Source organism: Sciurus carolinensis, chromosome 1 (assembly GCF_902686445.1).
Source record: "Sciurus carolinensis chromosome 1, mSciCar1.2, whole genome shotgun sequence".
Taxonomy (NCBI): Eukaryota; Metazoa; Chordata; class Mammalia; order Rodentia; family Sciuridae; genus Sciurus; species Sciurus carolinensis.
In genome coordinates this window covers 142,344,939-142,354,055 of record NC_062213.1, presented here as the reverse complement: position 1 = coordinate 142,354,055, position 9,117 = coordinate 142,344,939, and the positions used below count along the sequence as shown (strand labels likewise).

Here is a 9,117-nt window from a genome sequence, read left to right as displayed (position 1 = left end):
AAATAATTTCACTTAAGAGACTTAACTTTTGGAACTGCATGCTTAGTAAACTATCTTATGCATTTGCAATAATAGAAATGCCTGCACAAGTCAGGGAATAGTTAAGGAGAATGAATTACTGGATCCTCTGTCATTTTCTAATGGACGTATGGAAATGACCAGCAAACCAAACTGCTGTCATATATTATCACAATTTTCCCTCAAAATATAGAAGCACAGGGAGACATTAAAAAAAAAAATCTGCACTACTCTTTGGTAATACATTCCTAGGGTGTCTTTATCCAGTATATCAACATATTGGAGCCTTGGGAAAATAATCAGATTAATCATCTATGGATTACCACAGATGTAACTGTACTTTGTCACTGAAGAGCATAAGAAAGTCTATAATACATCATATGAAATGAAATACAGAACTCTGACAAATTTAACATTCTATCATTGTCTTAAAAGCACCCTCCTTCAGGCAAAGATCACTAATTTGGTCTCCTTCTAAACCTAGGCTTACATTTGACAGCTAAGGCTTTAGGACATGAAGAGATGGGTACTAACTAAAACCTAGAGCTGCCTAATACATCTATAATCTGAAGCCAAGTGCCTAAGAAATTCGTCATGGATAGCAAAAGATAAAACCTGAGTCCAACCTCCCCAGAAAATTTTTCTCTCCAGTTTTTTCAAGAACCCTCAAAATATTATCAATAGTAAATACAATGAGTTGATGATTAAATGACATATGAAAGTCTGAAGATTCAATTTAGGGCTAAAACTTTCAAAAAGATAGCAGCCACAATATAATGGAAAATTTGTTTTTGCTGTTTAATTTTTTGATTGTTTTAGCAGTAAGCTGTCACTTACATAATTAAATAAAATATTTACATATTCTTTAGTAAGATAAACCCATACATGCTAAGACTGACTTTTAAAAATTATTTCCAGTTACAAAGAGAAATTTAACAGATTCTCTGTGATGATGAACATACCTGACTTTCTCATACAGTCACTTTGCTTTCATTTACTAAGAAATACTATGCCAGTAAAACAATTTACTGGAAATTGCCTAAATTAGGTTTTAATATCATCCTCTGACAACCTATAGGAGGCAACACTTATTAATCAATACAATAGAGTGACAGAGAAAAAATTATGTAGTAGACAGGATTATTCCTGCATATTTATTTATACATGTTCCATTCTCTAAATAAGGATTTGTCCCTTCTTATAAGGAGCATGGGTGTGGGCAGGGAGGAATGGTGTGGAGGTGTGAGTACTATAAATATGGAAAGAAAACACAGATACAATAAAAGTGTAATGTTTAGGGCAGGTTGGCAGCTGAACACAGATTTGATTTCCACTGGAACCTTATTGAAATATTATTCATGCCAGGAGTTAAATAATCATCAAGAATCCATTAGACAAATCAGGTGGCACTGACATCTTTCAGCAACACCTCTCCAGTCCTAGAAATCATTTTTTTCATCAGGTCTGGTACGAATGGATTCTGTCAGCACTTATGTTTTGGCTCTATAACTGCAAGTGTGCTGCTGGAAAGAAACTTCAATTGACCAAGTTGCTTTAAACATAACAGTGACACGATTTTCTTTCTAAAAGTATGGTCTCTTGACCTTGAATTTGGAAAACATTCATTGACTTTCAGCTATGCAACAAAATGCCTGAATAATGTTGAACAATTTTCTGATGCCTCAACTTCTTTGTCTTCTCTTTTAAAAATGATGACAATATCTGACATTATAGAGTGAATTTAAAAATGTAACTACATAAGCTTTAGGTATAGATAATAAGAAAAATTTATATTTATAATAATTTACTTTCTGCAAATTGATTTCATGGAAATCCTCAAAGCAACACTAGCAGAACTAATTACATGTTATAAGGCTTGTCATAACTTATATGGTAAGAAAGCAGCAGAGATAGGGGAAACCTACTTGCTAGTTACTTAATGATGAATTAAAATTTGTATTATTTTAAAGCATATAAGGAGTTTTGGATGTAGACAATTTTATTTAATTACCTCGACAACTCAAAGACACAGTGTCATGTATGTGCATAAATAAGAACTGTTAAGTCATGAGTACTTATGTCAAGGTACTTTTCAAAGACCTGTATGTATGTAGGACTTTGTTATTTTCATTATCATAACAAACATAAGAGATAGACATTAATTCTTTTTACTTTCAGATGAGAAAACCAAACATACACAAACCTAACCTATTTAAGAAATAGCAGATTTATTAATCTATTATTAATAATTAACTTACTAATGTATTATTGTCTCAAAGCCAGAAACTATGGTTTTACATGTTATAATACTTCCCAACATACGAAGCTTAGATTCAAGCTGAAGGATCTCACAGGTTTATTGACTAGTGTGTTATGAAGGACTGTAATCTTGATTTTGAATCACTTGGCCTTTCTTGAAAATTGTGTGTATGTGTGTGTGTGCAAAGTTAGCATTAAAATAAAAATTAACAGAGAGTTGAAATGGCCATAAAGATATGACATGTGTATATATGGATGTATGTAATATTATTAAAATAATATTCACACATAAGTGAAATAGCTGCATAAATATGATCATCATGAAAATGAATTATAGTATTTACATTTACAAAAAGAAAAAACTCTGACCTTCTCAAATCTTGTAAGAGAAAATGTGTTCCCTTAATGCAATACTAAAACATACTGCAAAATTGTAAAAATTTTATTTACCAGAAAATGTAACATTCCTCATTTAGTTTATAACCTGAAAAACTATTTTTATACCTATGTTTTTATAATAAAAACCATGCCTATCTTCTTCACACTTCTTGTTTCTAGTTACTGGTTCAGCAGCTGTTTTTTTTTGTTTTGTTTTGTTTTGTTTTCCAAAAGCCACAACCTTTATTCAGTATTGTAGTTTGCATTTGGGGGGACAGGATAGGAGAAAGAAGGGGCAAAAGCATCTTATTGGAGTTCCCAACATGTATGAGACTGCTGATACTACAGGATAGCATGAAATGGCCAGGCAGTCAGATGGAAGGTTCCCAATATTTCTGACTAATTTCTATAATTAAAATGATAAGATGTGTTAGTGCCAAGTCCATAGTAACCTGTAAATGTCCGTTGCCATTTTCTAGCGGGGTTCCCCACAGGCTAGGTTACACCTAGATATTATCATCTCTTTCCTTTCAGGGAATGAAACTTGCTTAGAAAACTAGGGAATTGAAAGTACAGTATAGCTTGGGTAGCACAGCTGCTAACTTTCTCCCACCCTCCCATCCTACTATGCTAGGGAAGGGCTCAGAGTAGAACTTTTCCAAGTGGCTTCCCTGGGACTTAGCTAGCTTGTCTTGGCAGATTCCACATGGAGGGCCATGGGCTGCAACTCTTTAGTGCACTGGCCTCTCTCTCTCAATCCCTCTTTTCTTTCTTTTTTTTTTTTTTTTTTTTTTTGGCGGTGCTGGGGATTGAATCCAGGGCCTTGTGCTCAAGAGCCTGGCCTCTCTTTTTGTTAATGATAATTGTAGGGAAAGAAGCACAGGCACATGCTGATATTTTGGGCAGTCTTTAGGACCTCAACAGCCTTGCTTTGCTCAATATCTTGGAAATCCACATCATTCACAACTAGAACTTGGTCCCTTCTTGAAGTCCCAGTCCTTGTAATCTGAGTCAGGAATCACTTTGGAGATGAAGGTGCTTAGCAGGGAGGTCTTTCCTCCTCTGACATTAAATCCCAACTGAACTCCAGAAGGCTTCTTCAATGTGACAATTTGGGGCAGAAAATAGGGAAATTCATTATTGTGGACTGCAAGATATACTTCCTCATGAGGAGGAATCCATGCTGGAGGATTCTCATAAGCAGGCAGGGAAATCACTGTGTAGTCATCATAGTAATTTGACTGCCTATTTCAGGCAAGACCCAAACCTTCATGCCAGCATGCAGCCCTCAGCCACCCCAGACTCAGATCACTGCCAATTCCTGTGTTTAGTTTAGTTTTGTTTTATTTTGCTTTTCCTGCTTTTTTTATGTAGTTGCATTTTAAATATTTTTTTCAAAGAAGTACAATTGATTTTTAGTAAAAGAGGAAATACTTATCAAATTCCATCACTCTCATATCAAATAGTTCTTTCAAATGTTCAATAAGTACCTGATCCAAAATTCATCCAAATAGGAGGTTCTGATGATATTAATTTAAAAAAATAAATAAGTACAGCACTCTTGTTAGAAACAATTTCAGTATATCACTTGAAGAATGTTCCACTTAAAATTCTGTTTTACCAAGTTGGTTGATTTAATCCTGCTTTATATTCAGATAAACTAGCTGTTATTTACTGCCTACACATTAGCTCTTCCACAAGCAAATGCAATTCCCAGCTTTTACTATCCCCTGCTTAGTTAGCCCATGGTTACTAAAAAGTTGGAAATACATCTGTCTAAATGAAGATAATGTGGATTGGATTAAAATATGTAGATCATTTGACAAAACAATGAATCAAAACCTGCAGAGAGGGTGTTCATTCTCTGCTTTGAGATGCTATAACCTGTACATATCTTCCTCTGCTTATGCCATTCCTCCAGTTGAAATCAAGAAATCAAAGGTCATTTTACATACAAGGATGTCGTTATTTGGCAGAATAAAGGCAATAAGAAAATACTATTTTTATAGAATGATCTAGGTGATATCTTTATGTACTTAACAGTTAAAGTAAAAGTTGTAGAAAACCTTCATATCCCAGGAAAAACTGTGAATTAAATCTTCAAAAGTTTCTGGGATTTATTTCAGTAGACTCTGCAATTTATATATGAACAAAAAGGTCACCAATGCTGTTGAACCTGGAAAATAAATGAACATCTTTTCTGGATCATTTTTTGGAGATAGGAGAGAAAAAGAAAATAGCTGCTTCTACTGGAAGGATGGAGTGAGAACGGAAGCAAGAGAGTAACTGAAGCACAAAAGCTTCTTCTATCATTTCTTAATAGACACCATCCTTCTCTATTCACCTTCATCAAGTCTGCTTTCAACTTCTCTTCTGACGAATGCTACTGTAAGAGTCAAAAGGGCAGATGGACATTAATCTTCTTGCAGGTTTTGAAGAGGCACAGACACAAACATATTAGATGATACTAGGAGAAGTTCTCTGTCTCTTAAACCAAAGCCAAGTAACTTCTGTCCTGGAGAAGAATTACCTCCAGGACCTCTGCTTCTGTAAGGAAGGACTCATGCATCTGAAAGGTAAAATGATTGTCCTGATTCAATGATGCATGAAGGTTGAGGAGATTATTGGTATCCACACTGGAGCTGATTTCCAGAATGGCTGATGTAGCTGCAGCATCCAGGAGCTGCAAAAGATAGATAGTGAACACAAGAAGGAAAATTGGTTTTCTGCCTTAACTTTCTGTGTAGACAGTAGTGACTCCCAAGTAACAGTCTCTAAAATGACTAGGCTACTAAAGTCAATGCAGCCTGCAACAACACCTCCTTGGTCAGATCAACCTTCATATAGTGTCTACAAAAATCTATATCCACTGAGATCCTCAGACTATGACTTATTTAGAATTAGTTAAAATTTAGATCATACTGAAGTGGGGGTGTGAGATAAATCTAATAACTCTTATCATTACAAAAATAAGAAAATTCATACAGAGATACATATAGGGAAGATACACAAATGAAGATTTAGGTAGATATAAGAATGATAGAATCATAAATCAAAAAATGCCAAGAATTGCTGAGGCCCTAAATCTCAGAAGAAGCAATGGAGATTTTTCCCTAGAGTCTTGGGAAGGAACACAGCTCTGCTCACACCTTGAGCATGGACTTCTAGCCTCCTGAACTGAGGGAATAAATTTCATACTTTCAAGCCACTTTTTACTAATTTTTTACAGGAACCCTAGAAACTAATGTGGATGTCATGTCTTGTTTTTAACGAAGTCTTCTCTATGTCTTGTGCTTCATTGCAGTGTCCCATCTGACTCAGAAGTTTCTTTCATGCTATCTCATGTTCCTTTCTGAATCACATTTCAATGTAATTCTTCATTTAGTTGCCTCTCTTTTCACAAAACAGTGAGATGTTTGAGGGCAAGGAATCTGTCTTATTTATTCTTCTATCCCCAGGACTTGGTTTGGGGACAGAAAGTCTAAATAAATGCTTATAGAATGAATGATAGATGTTTAAAAAATGAATCATAAACTACATTATTTTTAGTATTTTCCCTATAAATCTACAGGCATTATATAATTTCATAATAAAAAATTTGACCTGCTGTTTATAGAAACAGTAATTTATTGAGTTAGGTGTCAAGAATACTATAAACAGACAGCTCCCAGCCTTCAAAACATGCAACCTAATGGAATGAATTAAAAATAAACATAATTTTATGTCTTGAATATTTATTGTTCTCTGAAAAACACATGTGTTACACTATGCAAGAATGTTTAGAGTGAAAGATTACATCATGAAAGCTTTAACCTCATCAGTAGATTAATCCATGTGGTAGATTAATAATTTGGATGGACTTCTGGGTGATTACGGAAGGCAGGTGGGATGTGGCTGGAGGAAGTAGGTCACTGGAGGCATGGCCTGAGTTATACCTGCTCATGCCTCCTTCCTTTTCTTTTTCTGCTTTCTGACTGCCCTAAGCTGAGCAGTTTTTCTCCACCATGCCCTTCCACCATTCCGCCTCACCATGTGCATGGAGCATTGGAGTTGGCTAACTATGGACTGAACTTCCAAAACTATGAACCCAAAATTAGCCTTGTCTCCTCTAAGCTGTTCTTATCAAGTATTTCAATCATAACAAGGAAACGCTAATACAGAGAACAAAAAAAATAAAAATAAAAATAAAAAACTTAGCAGAGTCAACTCGCCCTTAGGAGTCTAATGAAGGTCAGATAGTTTCCAACTTTTTCCTTTTACCAATGAAATATAATTTCCTTATCCAAAAAAGAAATGGTGTTCCTTTCCTTGTAATTTTCCTTTGTGTTTGGAAAGGGAGGACCAATATCACCAGGATGTGATGGCAACAGGATTCATTAGTTTCAAGTCCACTAGACTTTACCCTTGAATAGTGGCTCTGAAACTCTTTTGTGTCTGATAACCGCCATAAAGTCCTTGGATCTACTCCGAGAGGTTCTAGGTCAAAATTTAAAAAAAAAATATTTCTCTTAATAGCCTTCCCAAGAGATATGTTCTAGCTATGTCTTTGGAAAACACTGATTATAGAATTCTAAAAACATTCATAAAAGAACACATAATAATTTTTGCAATTGATATGTCTTTGTTCATAACATTACCATACTGTAGGATATGCAACAAACTTTATTCCACCAATACTGAAATATGTTCTTCAAACTTATGTTCACATTTCACAAATTTTCTTTACCATTTAGTATCACCCTATTTCTGTTCTGTCTACATAGCATTTGTAATGCAATTGCCATTTCATTCTACTTTATAATTTTGTCTCTATATTTGCCTCCAAACAACCAAGCACCTTGTGATGCACATGATTGACATTAAATATCTTATTTTAAATAAATGTGTATTTAAATTAATATTGAAAAACCACAAGTAAATAAGTTCAGAAACCTGAATATATCTCTACAATCAAGTATCTAAGAATACTTTCTTTTGTATCTTCTCAGAGACATTGGCTTATATATATTTTTCTAACAAAAACAATGTAGAAATTGTAAAGCATTATAAGTAGTATTGTGCCTGTTTCAAAAATTTTCTTGGAAAATTTAATATTCATACATATTATTATTTGCCTGAGGAAACTATTAAGCCCAAGTAATATAACTGCATGTGCTGAGAGCTATTCCAATTGCATATATATAACCAAAAACCACAACAAGAAAGGGTTTCATTAGTTCATATTGATACTATAGGTATAAAAAAAAAAAAAAACAATTGCTTAGAAAAATCTTGAGGAGACAGATTTCTTTATTAACACTTTGAAAAACAAGTCCCTTTTAAATGAATTACTAACGGTGTAAAGTAAACTGAGTATGGCTTCCAGAGTTTGTTTAGGAATGTGAAGTTCTCTGAAATGAATGAGTGGCAGAAATACCAAAAGATTTTCTGATCACAAAATTTATACTGCTCTCTCTATATTTACTTTTTTCATCACTCAGTCTTCCCAAACCTTGGTTTAAAATTAGATTTTTCTTTTGTACTTTTAAATACAAGTAATGATCTCCATTTTTTCTACTTACAGCTGCAAAATCCCACCTGGATTAATCAAGTGATTTATTGAAAATGAGGACATTGATCTTCCTTTACCCTTCCCTTCATAGCTCTGTATAGGCACTCTTGGGCTCATATCAGCTGTAGTATATGATATTTAAAACCCTGTAGAGACTCAGACTCCCTGGTTGAAAATAAATTGCTGCTCATTTTGGTCAAGCTCAATTGGTTTTCTAGAACAGGGCTAAGCTTGATGGTGATGTCATGACCACTAAGGTCCTGGTGGAAGAAATTGATTGATTGATCTTGTTCAGAATGTCAGAGGAGCATTGCACAAGAGCACAGGACATGAGCCACGGTGGGATTCCTGGGTTGTATTGGTGATGAGATTTAAAATCCCTGGCAAAAAGGAAACCATGACAGTTGTGATGATAAGTGCCTCTGTAGGGTGACTTCTTCAATTGTAACAGGTCAGGTCACAGAAATACTCTAAACAGCATGTATCAGGTAAAATAATTGCTGCCAGGTCATTTACAGAAAATTCTGAAGAGAGATTTCTTCAAAAACATATCATCTTTCTCGAATACAATACATACCTCAATTTTCAGGGGCATCTTTCCAACTTTTAAATTTCTTTCACATTACCCATTTACTAGGCATTAGTAAATGAGACCATCTTAAAATGAAATAATTCACAATCAATAGACATCTTATTCAAATAACGCTGACTACTGGAACTTATAGATGCAGAACTTGTAAAGTATTTTTAAAGTATTTTTGGTTGATTCTTTCCATACAGAAATCAGAAATTCAGAAATTAGCACTAAGCACTAAAGCTGTTTCTATGTATTGCTCTTTCATTTATTGACTCATTCAACACCTATCACACCCATCAAACAACAAACAAGTACTATGACTTGAGGTCATGCA

General features: G+C 34.4%; 1 pseudogene; it reads right to left on the bottom strand.

The window, feature by feature from the left end:
* Positions 1–3,484: 3,484 nt before the first annotated feature.
* Positions 3,485–8,801, bottom strand: LOC124960349 (PDZ domain-containing protein 11-like; annotated as a pseudogene).
* Between the last annotated feature and the right edge of the window lie 316 nt (positions 8,802–9,117).